The 20,358-nt window shown below is 28.9% G+C and overlaps 1 pseudogene; it reads left to right on the forward strand.

Annotated features, from left to right (window-relative positions):
* The first annotated feature begins 349 nt into the window (after window positions 1–349).
* Window positions 350–20,358, forward strand: part of LOC113370048 — a 61,272-nt pseudogene continuing 41,263 nt past the window's right edge.

Raw genomic sequence — 20,358 nt, forward strand, 5'->3', positions numbered from 1 at the left:
CGAAAACGTGGACGAAAAATTGTATCCGTACATACATTCACACACACGTCCATTTTTTCTGAGGTATGCCAAAAAGTTCAGAAACCTTCAAAACGTCGAGAAATGTAAAAATTTTCAATTCCGATTTTCGGCGCATTACAATAACTTACCCTACGGGAAGTTAATAAGGGAAGTGCAGTACAAAAAGGTTGACAATCCCTGCTTCAATTCTAACGATCCTGGTCAACTTCATTTGAATTGCGGTCTAGTTTTCCCGAACACTATTGCCACCTGTCGTCGATCTATGAATCTAGGCCGCAACCAGTGCGCGTACCGCGCTCCGGCGGCATCAACTGTCATTTCCCCAGCGTGAGTCGGCCGCTCGGCTCAGCTGTCAGTTACAGTTTGTGAGTGAACCGATGAGAATGAGGTTGTGTAGTTAAAATTCATTGTTATACGTTGACATGTGCATTAATTCCGTTCATCGAGTTTGATTAAGAAATATACCCACCAAATTCTTCGTTGAAGGTAAATTCAGAATCATTTAATTTGTTAATAGTTATTATTTCGATGCCAAGGACGAGTTACATAAAACTTGTCACGATAATTGTACTAGGAAGTAATTACGACGGAAGAGGATGAATGATACTAATTGTTGTGTATGGGAATGATTTGATGATTATTTTGTTGAATTTGTTGCGCAATATGGATAATTTGTAGATTCGTATCGTGAGTGGTTTGTGTTTTTATTATATACACCGGCTTTGTGTATACAGAACCTAACCTAGGACGAATACTTGTATGAACTTGAATTTTCTCATGCATTGAACTATGTGATTTTATTTATCGGACACCTGGATCAAAAGTGTAACTATTTAAATATGCCAACTATTAGGTCATTGATAAAATACGAAACCACGTTGTATAAAATTATTAAGTATTCATTTATAAAATTCTATACAATCTCAGGAAAGACATCTTTAGTAAACACCAACTCGGATTAAAAGTACCTTATCTTGAATAATATGTAATAATCAATTAATTACCATACATTGATGTAATTGCAATGCATTGTTTAACTAATGCCAATTTCTAATTTTGACACGATTGACTGACTGCTAACATTTTTTAAAATCAATTTGCGATGAATCAATTAATCAATTATTAAAGTATATTTCAAAATTAATCTTTACAAAGGACAAACAAATGAAATTTTATCATAATCTACATCTTAAAATCCACTACTTTTCATAAAATTTATTACATGACCAGGGGCGTTGCGTGCCTTGACCAGGCTCCGTATCAAAATTTATTGGGAGGCCCCCTTAAGAAGTGTCAATTTTTTTCGCAAAATGTATAAAATTAAAAGGATATTTATTTATCATTATCTATATAATTTTCCCTAATTCTCTGTATTTTTTTACAAATAATTCCAAATATATATTCTCTGTCCTTACTTTTGTTTCGAAAAACTCTTTCTGTTTCTGCCACCAGGAATACTATGACTGGTCTGGTAGTCGTTTCTATCTTGAAGTTTTTAGGTAATATTTCAACTATGGAAATTTTCTTTTGGCAGTTGCGATTGTAACAAGAAGGGACAATAATAAAATGCATGATGTTACTTCGTTGGGAAAACTGAACTGAAACTGTTAAAATTTTCAAATTCATATTTTTCGAAATGACAAATGTATTTATACCATAATTTATAACGCAAATCTACTACTTTCAATAAAACGTAGTACTTGGCATAGTTCGAATTAAAACTATTTTTTTTACCAAATTGTTTGGTTTTTTGATTGATTTTTTATGGGTTTTTGCCATAATACCTTGGTAATACGTGGTGATATTCAAAATTATCCCCCTTCCCAACCAAAATCACGTGTTTTTTTATTTACGAGAAAAAATTGTAATTTTTCTCGTAAATAAAAATTTGTGATTTTTTTAATGTTTCGGTTTTAAAAAAAATCAGATAAAAAATAAATACGCGTGATATCATTTTATAACCCTTCCTTCCCCATGTGATATTTTGTGATGTCAAAACCCTCCCCCAAAAAACCTCACGAGATTTAAAACCAAATTGTTACAAATATTTTTCAATTGAATAGGTTTTCAAATGTTTATTTTTACAAGATAAACATATCAATTACTTTACCATCTATAACGCTTACAATAAAGTTTAGTATATGACAAAATTTAATTTCAAATTGTTTTTTAAAATCAAAAATCTTTCAATTGAGTAAAATTTTTGCAAAAGACAAACAATTTGAATTACATCATCTACAACGCAAAACCACTTCTTTTCATGAAATTTAATACCTTTATTATTAGTTCTAATTTAAATTATTATGAATATTTTTAATTGAATTAATTTTAAAATTGCCATTTTTTTCAAATGGCAAACAAATGGAATTATATTATGTATAAGGTAAAACATAATTCAAATTCAAATAATTTTTAAAAATCAAATTGTTAAATTTTTTAATTGAATCGATACTCGAACTAGTAATTTTGCAAAATATAAATGAATGGAATAATGCAATATCACTTCTTGAAGTAAAATGTAGTACATGACATAGACAAAATTAAAATATTTTTTTTTAAACCAATTGTTATAAATATATTTTTTGAGTGTATTGTATTATTAATATTTTTGCAAAAGATAAAGAATATTATGTCATCTAACGCAAAATTGCTTCTTTTCATAAATGTAGTACATGTGCTAGTTCAAATTCAAATTTATTATGTAACGAATAGTTGGTAAACAAACTAAGTCATATTCTAACTTATATAACAATTATTTGTTTTTGAAGTTTTTTCATTTTCAATGCTGTTAACGAACATGCTATTTTTATAATTAGCGTTTTTTTTTTAAGAATGTTATGTCATCGTGAGAACCAGAATTCTTCCTTGAACTCTTCTTCATGGCTACTTGTATTTTCATCTATATTTATTTATATTTGAAATCCGTAAATCTCTAAAGAATTCCTTTCAAAGTCTGCATTATGGTTTGGAAAAATGATTAATCTTTTTTTGTATTTAAGTCGCAAAAATATTCTTACCTGCAAAATATTTCTACCTGTTAATACATAAATGCCTTTCATCGTTTTCGCCACTATTCAATGAAAATGTGTTAGAGTTGAACTAACTTTAATTTCACGATTAAAGTTTCAAATAGTATACAATGATCAGGTTTTCGATTTGATTAGAACTGATAAGAGATCTCAATGAAATTCTATCAAATCAAATAAATGATATAAAATGAACGTTTCAATATTTGCTTATAGTAAATATACTAAAATTACATTAACAAATATTGTCACTGTTGTCTCTGTATACATATAAAATGATTTGCGCTTTGTGGATTTCGATTACAATTTTATTTATTTTGTTAAATTAAATCTAAGCTCTTGAACTACACGTTCATGTTTTTGCTAGTCATCTTTAGATAACTTTATTAATAGATTATGCGATTATAGATAAGAGCGGGGAAATCGTACACAAAGTAATCGTATGAGGATAAAAGTCGCTGATTTAAATAATTTTAATCTTAAAAAATAGCGTAACGATTATTTAATTTTTTACTTTATTTTAGGAAATTATTACAGTAATTTTGAAAATAAAATGATTCAATTCAATTTCTGAAACATAGCTTTAGGCTATGAATTGAATCATTTTATTTCCAAAATTACTAGGAGACTACTATGTAATACATAGTAGTCTTCTCCGCTTTTTTTGCCTCTTGTATTTTGTCGTTAAGCATTATTTTGTGGGGGGAGGGTCTAGAAGGCTGTGATTCTCTTTAGTCTCTTAATCTTAATTTTACTTTCCTCTTAATTAGTCTGCTTATTTAAATTTGTCTTGAAATTTTTTCAATACATATAGGTACTTTTCCGCCTTGAAATAGAAAGTAAGTTTTAAATTTTTCGATGTTTTTTATATTACAATAAAAAATTACTTGAACCTGAACTGTCATTCAATTAATGCAGAGATTAATCTTTTTTTTTTTTTTTTAAGATGGACGGGCCACGGAAAACTGAAATGAGGAAAAACCTCAGGGAAGGAGCAAATCCATTATCCGCACTGCTGTTTTGGTAAGTCTCCAATTTTAAATATTATAGAAATAAAAACTTTCCAAAACATTTTAATCACATTTATTCAATTCTGTTGTATTCATGATGTCATGTATGTCATATTCTTCAGAAATCAAGTACTAATAGTTTTTTTTAGAAATGCCATGTCTTCTATAATTACCTTATAATTATCAAGCTGCGAATTTTAAACCTGAAATAATTTTTATGTTAATTTTTTCTATCGTTATGTTATTTAACCTTGTCGTAATATCGAAGCCGAAGAGTTACCGTTATTTACGTACTATAAGAATCTGTTTACTAAATGTTAAACAAAACAGTAACAATTTTAATATTAGCGACAATATTTAATATTTAATTTTTTTCTCAATATCTGCGCCTATTCCATTATGGGAGCATCAGCAAATTGTTGGCAGTTCTTGGAATGTTAGCAATTTATTTATTGAAAATTTGTATTTAAACATTTCACGAGTTTTTATACATTTAAAGGAAGTCATAATCATAAACAAATACAAATTTATTTTTAACTTTCTAATTCAAAGTTATAATGAGCGAGGTAATTTTTCCAGCAGTATTACAGCAACATGTATTTTTATTCCTTATATTTTTAAATATTATAAATATATTTTCAAATCTTTCAATTTTTATTTTGTCGATATATTATAATATGGAAGTCATCATTCCTTCTTTGACGAGCTTTTTTCATAATTAGTTTACCAATTTTATATAATGGGCCAGTTCAAGTTCCTCTATGTCTCACCATCGTTATGTTATACGATATCTTTACTAATTCTAATGAGGTGTCCAAGGGACAGTTGCCATATCATATTATATGCCATATAATATTTGGATGGGGATGTGTTCCACGAAGAAATTACCTGTTTGAAATATCACATTACTATACACACACTTAAAATTTTAATTTTTCACTCGAGAAAATATTTTTCACGTAAAAAGCTATTAATAAATTAAATTGATCATTGGTATCAGGTACTGATAGCCTTATATAGTGCAGTGACCAGATACGGATTTGTAGTTTAGACGATACTATCAGATCAGATCAGATGTAGAAAATTTGCTTCTCCTTACTTCGTATTTTTAGATGGTAACCCAATGGTTAATCCATTGATGATTTGATGATGATGATTTTATTATTAGAATTCATCTAAAAGGGCTGACTGTTTGGGATAAATGCTTTAGCAATTTCCATAAAAAGGCTTCGATGTCGCTGGACGATATTATTTGTAAATTAATATTAAATAATACCACGTGCCCTTTAGTGCATTTATTTCATTTCCGAGCTAGAATTATCTAATTTTGTATTTGAAAATGATTTTCTGGTATTTGATTTGTATAATAGTGTATTCTCTGAATTTGCTTCGTCACTTCTATTGTTTTAAAAATGCTTATCAACTATAGATAATAAGTTTTTAAAAACATTAATTAGCTAATTAGATAACCTAATTGTAACTAAAAGTTCTAAATAGTTAGTTGAGGACAGGAAAAGTTGTTCGTATAATATTTTTAATACTTATATCAATTATTACATCTTTTAACGTCTCGTTTCCTCAAAAAATTCCTGTGTAGATGTTACTATCTTGGTGAAAAAAAATCAACAGTTTTCGATGGTGGATATTATTATTCCATTATATCATATTATCTTATATAAATTTATAAATTAATGATATAAAACATTATATCCAAGCCTATAAAAATAAATATTTATCCCAGTAAATATTTTATATGAGCAGTTTAATTTTCTGAAATATTTCCACGAGAATTCCTATTAATTTGCCACAGGATCATCTTTATTCTAATACATAAAGTAAAAGTAATAACCCTTTTCACTCGGATGCCGCCACACCGGCGGCAAAGTACATATAAATCTCGAAGTTCACGAGTGGAAAGGAGTTAATATATAAAATATTACTATCCGGATGAATTTGTTTTCTCTTCTTAGTTTAAAAGAGTATGATCCCTTTTTTAATCGATTTAATTCAATTACAAATTTAACTAAACAATTCAGAGCAATTAAATTGTGTTTATTATCATACCCGTTATCTTTACAACTAGTTCAGTCGTAATATTGCTATTTTTTTCATGTTTTGACATGAAATGACGATCGTAGGTGTGATGGTTTATCTATTACAAGAAACCATTTACAAGTTTTGTATAATGCAAAGATTTACTAATCATACGTTTAACATAATTGTATCAATTTTAATATGAAAATTAATTTAAATTAGCAATGATCATCAGGTGAGTTTGAAGGTCTCTCATGGAAACCTTTAGGGATTTCAATCATTCTTTTGAATCGATTCTTAGTTAGAGATATCAAGATTCTAAAATTCATTTTCTTTTCTTTTTTTTCTTATAAGTTACAATCTGTGTTTGATTGAGAAAGGGATTGAGTAATTAATTTGATAAATGACATTGAATTTTAAATGGAAAACCCAGCGGATTACCTTTTATTAATGTTCTAAATTATGTGTAAATTTAGTTTTAATATTATAAATTTTTTTTCTGAATGTGAGATTTTTTTCTAACAATTTACCGTTTTTTAGACCTTTGGCATTACCTTTTCTTGTTGGATGTGCGAATCGTAATTATTAAGTTACGACAATCCATCAGGTCAACGGCCGCTTCAAGAACATCTCATTGTTGTTGGAAATTTAAACAAAACGAAACATCTTCATTTATGGAATGAATTCTTAAATAATAATTTGATTTCTCGAATAATTCGATCAATTCATGCAAAATTTTATTCAAATCTATAGCATTAATTCTTGAGTATTTAATATTTATTTGGTATTCCAAGCTAAATATGATGTTCCGATTTGGTATTCCAAGCCAAGAATAATATGATTTTTTGAAGGACTTATCAATATTAAATATTTCTCTAAATTTAGAAATTTAAATAGCTAAAATTAAGTTTTTTTCTTATTATTGACATCAGCCATTTTCAATCAAAAGAAGAAGAGTTGAATCATAGTCATGACTGGAAAATTAGGAACTTGTTTTTTCCAGTCTTTTTATGAATTGTTCATAGATCAATGATTGAGCTCGCATTCAGTTACTAATAAAAAATTGACCGTTTTAGGATTTCATTTTTTTGAGCTATGATTTTATTGGGCCACAACTAAACTTCTTGAAATTATACATATACTTATTGATTTTATGCGTATTTTATTCCCAGACAGTTTTATACAATTATCATATGAAGGAATAAATGCACTTGCACATAAATAATAAATGAAGTGTGAAGACAACAATGACGGTGCTCTTTTCAAGCTGATTGTCAGTACAAATATTCAATAATTAATATAAACGACAATATCAGTAACTGTATGGTATTAAATAGGAAAGAATATTAGATAATGCATGCATAATCTATAAATATTTATTTTTTCTCAAAACAGATATAACTATCATATTTGCATACCGTTATAATATCCATCGGTAGTGAAAATATTATGACCCATATCCATATTGCAGATTCTGTACGTTACATATTTTTTCTTCTTTATTATTTGACAATCTAGATGATCCTGAACTACCATTTTTGGCACTCTTTGCACTGTATCTTCGAAACGGCTGGACCTACCTTGGCCAAAAACTGATCAGTCTCCTCGCAAATAGCAATCAAAAGCTTTTGAATCATTCAAATCGGTTGATCCGTGCTCTCGAAATCATGGACGAAAAGTTATATCCAAACATGCATACATACATATACTACACACACACGTATACATCACTTTCTTTGTAAAGTACGACAAAATGTTCAAAAAACTATGAAATGTAAAAATACGCAAAAATTTTCATTTTCGTTTCTTCGCGATTACAGTAACTTATCCTAAAGGAAGTTAATAAAGTTTTCATGATGAACGATAATTTTCATTAACGTTACTAAATGTGCATGCATATGATTACGATCTCTTATGAGTTATGACCATTAAATAAAATTACCTTAATAGTTGAAATTAATTTTATTTAATTTGTTTCGATTATTGTCCTCTCATTAGTTACAATATTACATCAAATATTAATAGTTTGGAACGAATGTGCATGCCAATGACGTTGACACAACCTTGCCCTATATTTCTTGACTGATACGTTTTAAAATATCGATTCGTCTAATACCACATAATACGAATGCCACTTGATACAATTGTTTACCGGACAATACAATTAATATTGATAGACTTTGTCATCTCAGCCCATTGCCGGTCATGATGCAACATATTTGCTGTTGCAAAATATTCTACCAGTTTATCAAATTGTACTATCTTTTTAATTCGGACGTAGCATTCCCATGTGCTATCAATTATTTTAATAAATATGTCGCATGTTCAATTCTTGGTTAATGTTCTATTTCAAGGCTCAATGCTTGTTTGTATTGACTGTGAATCTAATTTTGTCACAAAATCTCTGATTAGATAATATTACAGGGAGAATGTTGAACCTATTATCGACTTTTCCATATATTTTTTTAGTCACTATTTTATTTAACAGAGTTATTTATTGACCCTATGAGTTATGTCTAAATTACACATAATAATAAAAAAAAATTTAATCACAGAAAGAAATAAACAATAATAATAAATAAATAAATAAAAATGAATTACAAATAAAGAAAACTAAATAAATAAAATATTTAAAAAAAAAAAGAAAACAAATTGTAGTAATTGCTCCAATAAACAATTGACTATAGAAAACATTTTTTTTTACAATTGACTATGAAATACCATTTTTTACATTAAGTCTATAGGCAGTTTTTTGTGTAGTCTTCTTATAGGCGGATTATCAAGCAGATGAGCTATTGTTGCATTAGGATCATCGTAAATTTTAGAATGTCTAGTACTGGTATTTTTGATGACATCCACTTTACCATATATGCTTCTATTTATTCATAGATGGCAATATGTTTCCAAGTGTAAATAGCCCTTCCCCAGTATTTTTGCATTAAATATATATAATCACTATTAGAGTAATTATAACATCATCAAATTGATGTAGTCCAATCGTCTGGTAGTCTTCTATAATTCAAGTATCAACAGCTTAGTTCTGATGGCTTTCCAAACAACGATAAAAAATGGAATTAGAGATTTTATTGGAGTAGTCCAATATTATTTGATACTACTCCAATATTATTTGATACTACTCCAGTAGTATTTGATACTACTTTGATAGATTTTATAAATCAATAAATACTTAATATTCCGAAAGTCAAGAATATTTAATAGAAAGCAGCCTATACCAAATCTTATACATTGACCTGACCAATTATGTAATTATTAAATATGAGCAAAAAGTTATGCGCATACTTATATCATCCACGTATATAGTTTTTTGTGAAAGTTTCCCGAATCCTTGAGTCTCTGAAACTTTTTTTGTAATACAAATCTCATCTACATATGACACATGTCATATGTAGATTGCTTGATTGCGCCAATTTTCTATAAATTAAAACATAAGGTAATATTTTATATTTACTTCAATAAGTAAAAATGATCATCTTTAAGCAGATCACCTCTAAATTTGGGACAAAAATTTCTCTAATTAGAAAAAAAACCTAGTTCGACTTTTTTTTTTAAATACGGCTTAGTTCATAGTATATTTATGATATATATTACTACCTATTGATCAACCTATTACTGATAATTTTAATAATTACCAAATCGATTACGTATTAAACTACCATCAATTTATTTTTACGATATGAATAGTAATTCAAAGAATTATTATGATAACTGTTTATCTAATTACTTTTAATATAATTTTTTTGATAAAATGATTTTTATAAAGCTAAATTATGTATTCATGATTTATCTACAATTTCTTGTCTGATTTGTTCTTATGTCTTGCTCATTGTATTACAGTCCAACCAAAAAATAATTACTATATATATGTGACCTCATTTCCAATATGTGCATATAGTAAAAACAATTTTTTATCTAAAAATTATAAATGACTTAACAGCATTTTTTCCAATTTTACTGCTAGTAGATCATTTTGTTAAAGTCCACAATATAGGGTTATCTCTACTATTTGTGATTGAGAGAGTTCACTAATTTTATTCTTATTGTTTTCTCTACAAAAAGTCTGTTCATTTGCCGTTTTTAGATAAGGCAATATTTTTAATTAATTGGATTTTTTTAATTAAGCAGATTGAAAATTCTAAATAATTTTTGTTAAATTACTTCACAAAGAGCTTTGAATTTATTACTTTATTTTTTAATTTAGCAAATGATTTTTCAGAATATTACTAATAAGCCACTTTGATGATACATTGAGTATTCTAATAATTGATTCCAAGCTATCAAGATTCAAACAAATTGATCAAAAATGTTCTTTAGCATACATAGTTACCTCGTTACATTACTGATTTTTTTCTAGTAGTATTTTCTAAATTATATTAACGATCTGTTTTTTTTTCAGTTGGATTCTTCCTATATTTTTTAGAGGATACAAAAGGGATTTAGAAGTCTCTGATTTAACGAGGCCACTTAAAGAACATAAATCAAGTAAGTTTTTATTGAGCTCAGTTGAAATGAATAAAACTTATTAAACTTTTTATATTCCAGGTAATATAGGAGAAAAATTAACGTTAGCATGGGAAAAAGAGTTACAGCGGTGTGGAATAAAATCTTTAGTAGGAGTGGATAATTTGGAAAAAAATGAAAAATCAAATGGAAAACGCAAAATGCCCAGTCTCACTCGGGCTATTATGCGTGTGTATGGATGGCACATTGCTGGTTATGGTTTATTGCTTTTTTTCATGGAATTTTTCTTAAGGTTAGATCTTGCACTCTATTTAAGTAAAACAATAGATTATAATTGTCTTTGGAAATTACGCAATATTAGAAAAATAATTATTTGCTCAATACAGTACGAAGTTTGTTCTCAATAATTATTTAAAGGTCATGTACATGCTTTACAATTTATGGTGACTAAACAATTTTGAAGTATAGCGGATGTATTCAGAAAAATTGCACGCAAAAACTAGCAGTAATAGGCAATCTTTTTTTTTTTAATTTTATTATAGCAACATGCTGGTTGAAATTGAGATTACATTAACAGCCACCGGAATACTAGTTACCAACTTTTAAATTCAAAGTTGGTTAATTGTTATAATGGTTAATTGACCAAGGTTTTATACTTAATATGGCGTTATATTTATTTTAAAAGTATGCTCCAAACATCGTCCATTTATACATATATAATCATGGATATAAAAATTTGATGGATATAAACATTCGAGAATAAATCGATATTTTTGGGGTGTAACACCCAAGAATGGGGTTTTAAGGAAAAAAGCGAGCAATGATGTCATAAAATTAATTTACCTTGGGTTAGCTATTCCACTATCTTGATTTTACTGCAGAATAATAAAATAAAATTTTTATAACGGTATTAATCAATAATTATTCTAATTTATTATCAATATTTCTTTATATAGGCTACATCAGCCGATGTATTTAGGAATGCTGGTTCGATACTTCAGCAATCATGCAGGTTATTCCGAGAACAGTACTGTGTAAATATTTAATGAAAACCCTTGTAGTCTAGATGTGTCAATATTTCATTTTTTTTTTGTTTGTTAGCTCCCTTATTTTAAATAATTTATTGTAGATAAAGAACATATTAGCTACAAATATTAAAAACGCACATAGATGAATATTTTTAATATTTTTTGGTTTATCATACTTTGTTTGCATGATTTTGGAAACCACGTGTTCAGAATCCCTTGAGTGTTCATAGTTTTATCTCATCGTTCCAATAAAAAAAATTCACGGATCATCTTTTAAATTACATGTTACCGAATATGTTTTTACAGGTAGAAGTTTTATACGGTATTTCGACAAGTTTTTACTTGCCATGTGTTGTAATTTTGGTTATTGATAAAATGTATGAAGGTTACATTAGCATATCTAATTGCTATTAGTAGGTATATAACGGAATCAATTATTTTTTCTTTAATTATTAATAAATATTATTTTAGTAATTATGTATGTAAATTATAATTATTTTCAATGTATTGTGTACGTCTGTTTTATATAGTAGTCACTTTAATTTTCAAATTTAGTTAACTAATGTAAATGTTAACAATTTAATACTAAATTGGCAATTTATTTACCATACGTTTCAAGACGTGGAGATGTTTAACAATAATTGCCTATTTAGTATTTCATACCTTAAAAGAATTAGTTTTGTTAAATGCTGATTAATCAATAATGCTGTTAATATATCTAACAAATTTAGCATTTTAACTAATCTTGGCTGTCTTATATCCTGCTGAGATTTAAAACTTTCAAAAAATTTACTGGTATCAAGTGTGGTTTGTTTAAATAACAATGCACCCTTCAGTATAATATTTCATTTTTTTAGTAACTATACCTCGATGATTGCGCATATTGATAAAAAATACTTTTGAATTTGGGAAATGTTAATTTCTTGTACAGAGACGAAATTCTGAACCAGATCTTTTAAAACTAACGTTTATGATATCTTTATTTCAATTTTAGAAATTATGCAGGTACTTACCTTATATAAAAATAATCTTCAATTAACATTGAAATATGTCATATATATTTATTATCTCGGTTTGATTTTAAATGCCCGTTGTTTAAAGCGCGTTGTAAAATATTAAAATATATTGTTTCTAAAGCATATTGTCTTATAAATCTTTAACTGGTGAATTTGAGACATGTGGTTCACACGGGTCGCCAGTTACTTGATAATTTCCAAAAACAATCAAATTTTTGAAAAAGGTTTTTTTTTCTAAATCTCAAAGATCGATTTTTACAGAGTGAAGATTTTCAAAGAAAGTGGAATTTTTTTTCACGATGCCATGTACCACTAGTTTTATAAATTATCCGAAGGGTGCAAAGATTATTGTAAATATTAGCACCAAAACTAATATTTTTACCATTGCTTGCGGCTAACCCTAAATTGTTTCCAGAGTGACACAGCCAGCTTTTATCGGCGGACTGATTTCCTATTATACACCAGGAAATACAAAGACGACAGAAACGGAAGCTTATCTCTATGCTGGTGGTGTTGTTCTGTGCAGTGCTGCCAACGTAGTTATTGCTCATCCCTATATGATGGCGATCATGCATATAGGCATGAAAATGCGCGTCTCCTCCTGTTCGCTAATTTATAGAAAGGTCTTTAAATTTAACACGTTTACAGATGACACATCTGAAACTACAGCACACCATCATAGCATTGTTTAGATTCTGCAGTCACCATCCGCTTCCTGTAATTCATTGATGATTTGTGATCATATCATATTTAGCCTATGTTGATGTTTAGATTTGCTCTTTATAATTTTGGTCATGGATTTGTTTATAATTTTTGCAGTGACATCCGTGGAAATGATTTTGGTTTTATAAAACTACTTGTTTTGTATTTGCATTCACTGCCAAGTCACGAGAATAACATTGCCCATTGCTTAATGGACAGTGGACGTATTTAAAGACATACAAATTGATGCATTTTTGATACTGCATAATGAAGGTTAAATTATTTTAGGTCTAAAATGAATTTTATTTGGTCATCGATTATATTAAGGTTTATTCTGTCTGGCTGTATACGAGAATTGCGATTTAACTACTTTGTTAACATCCTTATACTTGGAGAACGCGTTTATTACCGTCCAATTTCTTGTTCTCGGAATTTTTAAACAATAATTTATACTCTAGAGTTTGTTGTGTATATTTGTCCAACGGTTGGATAGTTCAACTCAAATAAAACCAACATCATTTCTATTGGATCATCTGTGTCAATTTCTTTAGATCACCAGATCTGCCATCTTCTTACCATCTGTATTGTACTTTTCCATTTGCTTTTTGCAGAATATCACAGCCACAGTTTCTGCGAGGTATGATCATGTACTTCGCACCTGATAATGTTCTCATTGAGAAACAAGAAGCTTTTTTGTATGCCGGCGGTGTTATTATGTGCAGTGCAATATCCGTATTGACTGCCCATCGATATGGTCTAGGTTTAACACACATCGGGATGAAACTGAGAGTTTCTTGCTGTTCACTCATTTACAGAAAGGCGAGATGTTTATTTTCACTCACAATCAGTTTGTATACTTATTAGACTATGACTTAACACAAATATTATGGGAAAAAAATCAATAATCAATTGATGATTTGTTGTTCTGGCCAATCCAAAATTTGATCTTTGAGTAGTTGCTTCATCATTTTGACTAACACTTTGGCTCCTTCATTAAGGTGACCATATTTTTTTAAGTCAAAACCGTGACGGCAATTTTTAGATGTAAAAATCCGGGACGTGGTGAGGGGGGGGGGCTCTTTAGAATAACAAATGCCATTTAAAGTTTACAATAAAAAAACTTCTTTATATGACTTCTTTTTAATCATTATTGCGGATTTCTAGAAATAACTTCATTTTTTGATTATATATTAAATCATTTTATTTGCGACATTATACCTTATATTTTTTTGCTTTTGAGCCTTGTATACTAAATAACTATATATATAATTCTATTCTTTCTTCTCAATTGAGTAAAAAAGCCCTTGTTTGTTTGTTTTCATAAGTTTTGTTAATTTATCTATAAATTTTTGAAAAACCGGCACAATCCGAGACAAAATATGCAAATCTGGTACAAATGTTACTTTTAGCAAAAACCCGGGACACAAGGTGCAAATCCAGGACTGTCCCGGCCAAACCGGGATGTATGGTCAACTTATCTTTTATTCAACATAAGTTTTAAATAAGGCTAATATATTAAACTTAATATTCAGTTAATTTGGTAGGTTGCGTGCTCAATTTCGATTATTATTGGTTGAAAAACTAATGATGCCGGTCGTGATATCGCTGAATTCGTTTTTATATTTTGTCGTTTGATATTTTCTACAGGAGCAGCCTCGTGCAATAATGTTAAAATTTTCCATCCAACTCATTGATGTGATATAGAACAGAAACTTGAACGGTAGTTAAATTCTATTCCATATCCTATTTTGTAGTAATTCAGTATATTTTTTACATCTTTTACGTACAATTGATTTTGGTTGATACCAATATAACAACTCGGTTGTGAAGTAGTGCAGTTTTTTTTATTAAAGTAATTTAATTTTGGATATGTTAAGATCTCATTTGTAAGTTAATATCTGTATTAGATCGGGTGTCCAAAGGTACACAAAAATTTTAAAAATACTTAGGGTCCTATATATATTTATCATCATTCGGTTATACTTAAAGATTCTGTTGGATTAGCCAGTACTTACAATCACATTTTTCTTAATGTTTTATTTATTTTATTAATTGTATACAACAAAATCTTGTCAATCTGTAAAATTTTACTCAACTATCAACGGATTTGATATTAGAAATAAAGCAAATATGTAACTCAACTGAGAACTATCTATTACTTATTTACTCTTACTCTTAATGAATGCATGTAAGTATAATATGTAATACTTTATATGTAAGTATAATATGTAATTTCGTTCATTGCGCATGTATTGTTACATTTTGCATTTTTCAAGTATTATATTCAGTATATTTTATTTTAATCATCAAATTTGTGCTTAAGTGCTAATATTTATTTTAGTAAATCATTTAATCATAACAAACTTCAGACCTACAGAAATCTTACACAATATTTTTTACCACATTATTTTACTTGTACATGTTTTTTTTTTAATGTTCTTGTTTCTTTATTATTAGGCTTTGCGGTTAAGTCGAACCGCACTTGGAGACACAACTGCTGGACAGGTTGTGAATTTGTTGTCCAATGATGTTAGCAGATTTGATATCGCTATTATCTTCTTACATTATTTGTGGATTGGACCGTTAGAAACTATAATTATTACGTACTTGATGTACAGAGAGGTGAATATAATATCCTCACATGAAATAGAATTTATTGCTTAAATTCATAGGCAGTTCAAATCATTTTTACAATTAAGAATTGAGACAGTTTTATATATTAAAATATTATTGCATTGCTATTGGTAGGACATTGAGATGGACATCTTAGGGTTCCTTTTAATAATAGTTATTCACATTCTGATTTTTTACAAATTGCATTTAAAATAGTTTTCTATTTTTAAGAATCGATATCGAGATGAGCATCGTAACTCTGTTTTCTCACAACATTGTTTGAAAATATTTTTTTATTTAAATATTAATTAAATAAAAAAATTAAAATTAAATTATTAATTAAATAAAAAATTAATCATTAAATATTACATATGTATTAATCAGCATATTGTTACATATGTTCTATAGATGTTATTTTACTTTTGCATATAAAATAGCTCATATATTTAAAAATATAATTAACTTCGTTGTTTTAGGTTCAATTTGCGGCCGTAATCGGTGTTGCTACGATGTTAGGATTTGTTCCCTTGCAGGGTGAGTTTTTACATACAAAATTTAATAATTTTGTATTGCCTAACATATGAAATAATAGTATTTCAATATACTTTATAAATAACACAAGAATTTTAAAGGTATGTTTTAATTTAACTAAATCTTTTCACTACGAGGGTTGCTTGTAAGCGGCATCTAATGTGTTGACTCTTGCTTCAATATTTATCATTCTGAGTTAAATTGTTGTCAATTCCAATTTGTTATTGTAATCATTAGTTCTTTAAAAGTGTAATTTTTATTTTCTAAATATATTTTCATTGATAATTCCTTACAATGAAGAAAACTTATAATATACATGAAAATACTACTAATTAAAAATTAACAGCAATTAAATTTATATAAGGGCTATGGATAGTTATCCTCAATATACATTGTGTTGACTTTTATAATAAACAAAAAAATAAAATATCTTGGAATATGTTAAGGGGGTATTCTACTGTAGAAGCATGAATTTTGCACGGTTTTTGAAGCGCTGTATAAAAGAAACAAATAATATTTTTACTATCGATTTTTTTGTCATTTGTTTATTGATATTTTATAATTACATAAAAAAAATATTAAAGAAAAAAAATTAGAATTCACAAAGTTATGAGCAGTCAAAGTGGGGGCTCAAAAAAAAAAGAGGGTGTCCTGGCGTGCATGATTCCAACCTTCCTGGTGATCCGAAACATAAAAAATAGATGGATTCTTAATTATTATAGATGCCGCTATCGTATGAACCTTGGATAAGTTACACATTTTTTTTGTTTGAATGGCGGCAGTTTGAAAAAAAAATTTTTGTTTTCATGTTTTTTTTTAACAATTCCATTTTTTTTAAATATACTAAATGAAAAGTTATAGTTTTGGGAAAGGTCCATGCGATAAAGCAATGTATAGAGAAGATCCTCTCCAAATTTGAAGTAAATTGGTTCATTAGAACTCGAGATATCCTTACCGCCAGCGCGAAAAAAGTAGTTCCGAGAAAAACGCGTTCAAAGTTTTGAGACTCGGTCGGACCCGAACCGAGGCCACGTCACTAAAACGGATATAACTCAGGAAATAATAGTAATTTTGAAAAATCCTTTTAATGACATATTTTTGAATAACTAAACTTTGAAAATATGAAAAAAAAATTTTTCGATTTTTTCAAAATTCTACAGTAGAATACCCCCTTAAGTAACAAATACTTGGGCGGCATGCTAGCCCGTACAGCAGTGTCACTCCTGCAGAGAAGGTTGGCAATTTTCTGCCATAGCTTTAAAGTTCAATGCTAAACTGAAACGAATTAATTTGGATCTTCTCACATTTTTCTGTGAATTTCTATATTTTTTTTTATTATTTTTTTTTATTTTTTAGCTTACTTGGGCAAACGTACATCGACTCTCCGCATGCGAACCGCGTTACGGACTGATGAACGTGTTAGATTAATGAACGAAATCATATGTGGAATCCAAGTGATCAAAATGTATGCTTGGGAGAAACCTTTCGCCTATCTCGTGTCTCTGGCTAGAAAGTAAGTTATTTCATCAATTTATTCAGAAGATGCTGTATGTTGAATAGTAGTAATAAATTCAAGGACAAATGTCATGGTTCTTGGTATAAGTAATTAAAGACTATGTACGTTGATGTTTACTCAATAACTCACAGTATTTTATATATTTTGCGCAAATACCAAGTAGAATTGCCATTTATTGTAATATTTACAATTTTTGAATATTTATCATTTTAAAAAACTGTTGAGACAAATTACATGTATATGCTGTTTTCTTTCTAATTCGATTTTTACATTTATGAATAGAAGTTTGATTTTAACACGTTGAAGATAGCATCGAAAATAGTATTTCACAGTTGGGGACCGCACTAATTAAATATCGTTAATTTTGTATGAATTAAAAATAGACAAATATAATTTAATATGAGGCTATATCAAATTTACGAAATTTCATAATCAGCACATTGGACTGCCGTACAAAATTTAAATAAAAACCATTATCCGTGTACAATCGGTCCAGGTAACATATATAGCATGCTTACCGTAGTCCCGAAATAGATTTGCTTTGTTACCAACCAGTGGGCATGCGGTCTTCAACGTGTTAAAGTATAGAGGTTTAATCAAAGCATTAATAATCAATCAATGCATTTTTCGCGTGTGGTTTTATGAAAATCTGTTACTAGACCAGATTTCAACAAGACGTGTATAATTTTGATTTTAATCGAGAAACTGAGTAATAAGCATCAATAATCAAAGCATTTATTTCATATCATAGTACTGGATATAATATTTAATCAATCAATGCTAAATTATGTTTTCAATGGTTATTTTTTTACTTAAATACATATTGTTTCTATAAATACATTTGTATCTTTTACCTTTTATCTTTTCAGGCGAGAAATCAAAGAAATTCGTGCAACATCCTACATCCGTGGTACTCTACTCTCTTTCATAATGTTTTCCACTCGTCTGAGTGTTTTTGTGAGTCTGGTAGCCTATGCTTTATTATACCAGGTTGTCACTGCTGAGAAGGCTTTTGTCTTAACTTCTTATTATAATATTTTGAAGCAAACTATGACGGTGTTTTTCCCACAAGGTATTGGACAGGTCGCTGAAGCTGCTGTGTCGATAAAACGGTAAAATATTAATATCTTTAAAATAAAATATCTTTTTAATTGGTATATAGCAGTCATGCAATATTAATTTATTTTTGTTGAAGTCATTTTTAGTTTTAATTATTACTGTATACTTTTATATAGAACAATGTTTAACTTCTAAATTAATTTTTATTGCAGTTTGGAAAAGTTTATGATGTATGATGAAACGCCCCTGTCTGCCAACACTCCGATTTCTCAAACGGATATTGATGTCTCTCTCAAATTATCTACAAGCAAATCTGGAGAAAGCGATCAGTCTACTGATAATGATATTAGCAACGGTACCAAATATTCCGAAATTTCCAAAAAAGGATCCTCAGAAGGTGTCAAAATTATCGGTGATACTAAACTAAATGGAAATGTTTTGGAAATGGAAAATGCTGTGGCAAGATGGACTCCAAATCAAACTGAAAATACTTTAAATGATATATCTTTGTCTATCAAACCTGGAATGTTGATTGCTGTAATTGGTCAAGTGGGATCCGGAAAAAGTAGTCTTCTTGAAGCTATATTGGGAGAATTGCCTTTGGAGAGTGGATCAGTTTCAGTCAATGGTACTGTTTCATATGCAGCTCAAGAACCATGGCTGTTTGTTGGGAGTGTAAGACAAAATATTCTGTTTGGGCAACCCATGGATCGCGAGCGGTACAAAAGGTAAACAAATGGTAGTTCCAACCTGAGAAACTCTTCTGGTCAAACATAGGCTTAATATTTCTTATTGTTTTCTTTCAGGTTGTTCGCAAATGTGCTTTGGAACGAGATTTTGCACTTCTACCTTTTGGAGACAAAACTATCGTTGGTGAGCGCGGTGCATCTTTATCAGGTGGAAACGTGCTCGAGTTAGTTTAGCTAGAGCTGTATATCGACGTGAAGAATTGTACTTATTGGATGATCCATTATCAGCAGTAGATTCTCACGTTGGTCGACATTTTTGATCAATGCATCAGCGGATTTTTGAGAAGAGAGGCCGTAATTTTAGTCACACATCAGTTGCAGTATTTAAAACAAGCAGATGAGGTAAAATCGATACAATGTGTACTTTTTCAGAAATATTTTTTCTTAGTCATTATTTCTTTTAGATAATAATTATTACTAACGGCCGTGTACAAGCACGTGGCACATACAGCCAGTTAATCTTCTTCTGGTCTCGATTTTGCAAGATTATTGGCCGAAACGTCGGAACATCAGGATTCACATGATAATTCTAGCATGCCAGGAAGTCGGAGATCATCAGCATCATCTACTCAAG

This window comes from Ctenocephalides felis, unplaced genomic scaffold (genome assembly GCF_003426905.1).
Source record: "Ctenocephalides felis isolate EL2017-DRISC unplaced genomic scaffold, ASM342690v1 CF-g0.4_SCAFFOLD_01492, whole genome shotgun sequence".
Lineage (NCBI taxonomy): Eukaryota > Metazoa > Arthropoda > Insecta > Siphonaptera > Pulicidae > Ctenocephalides > Ctenocephalides felis.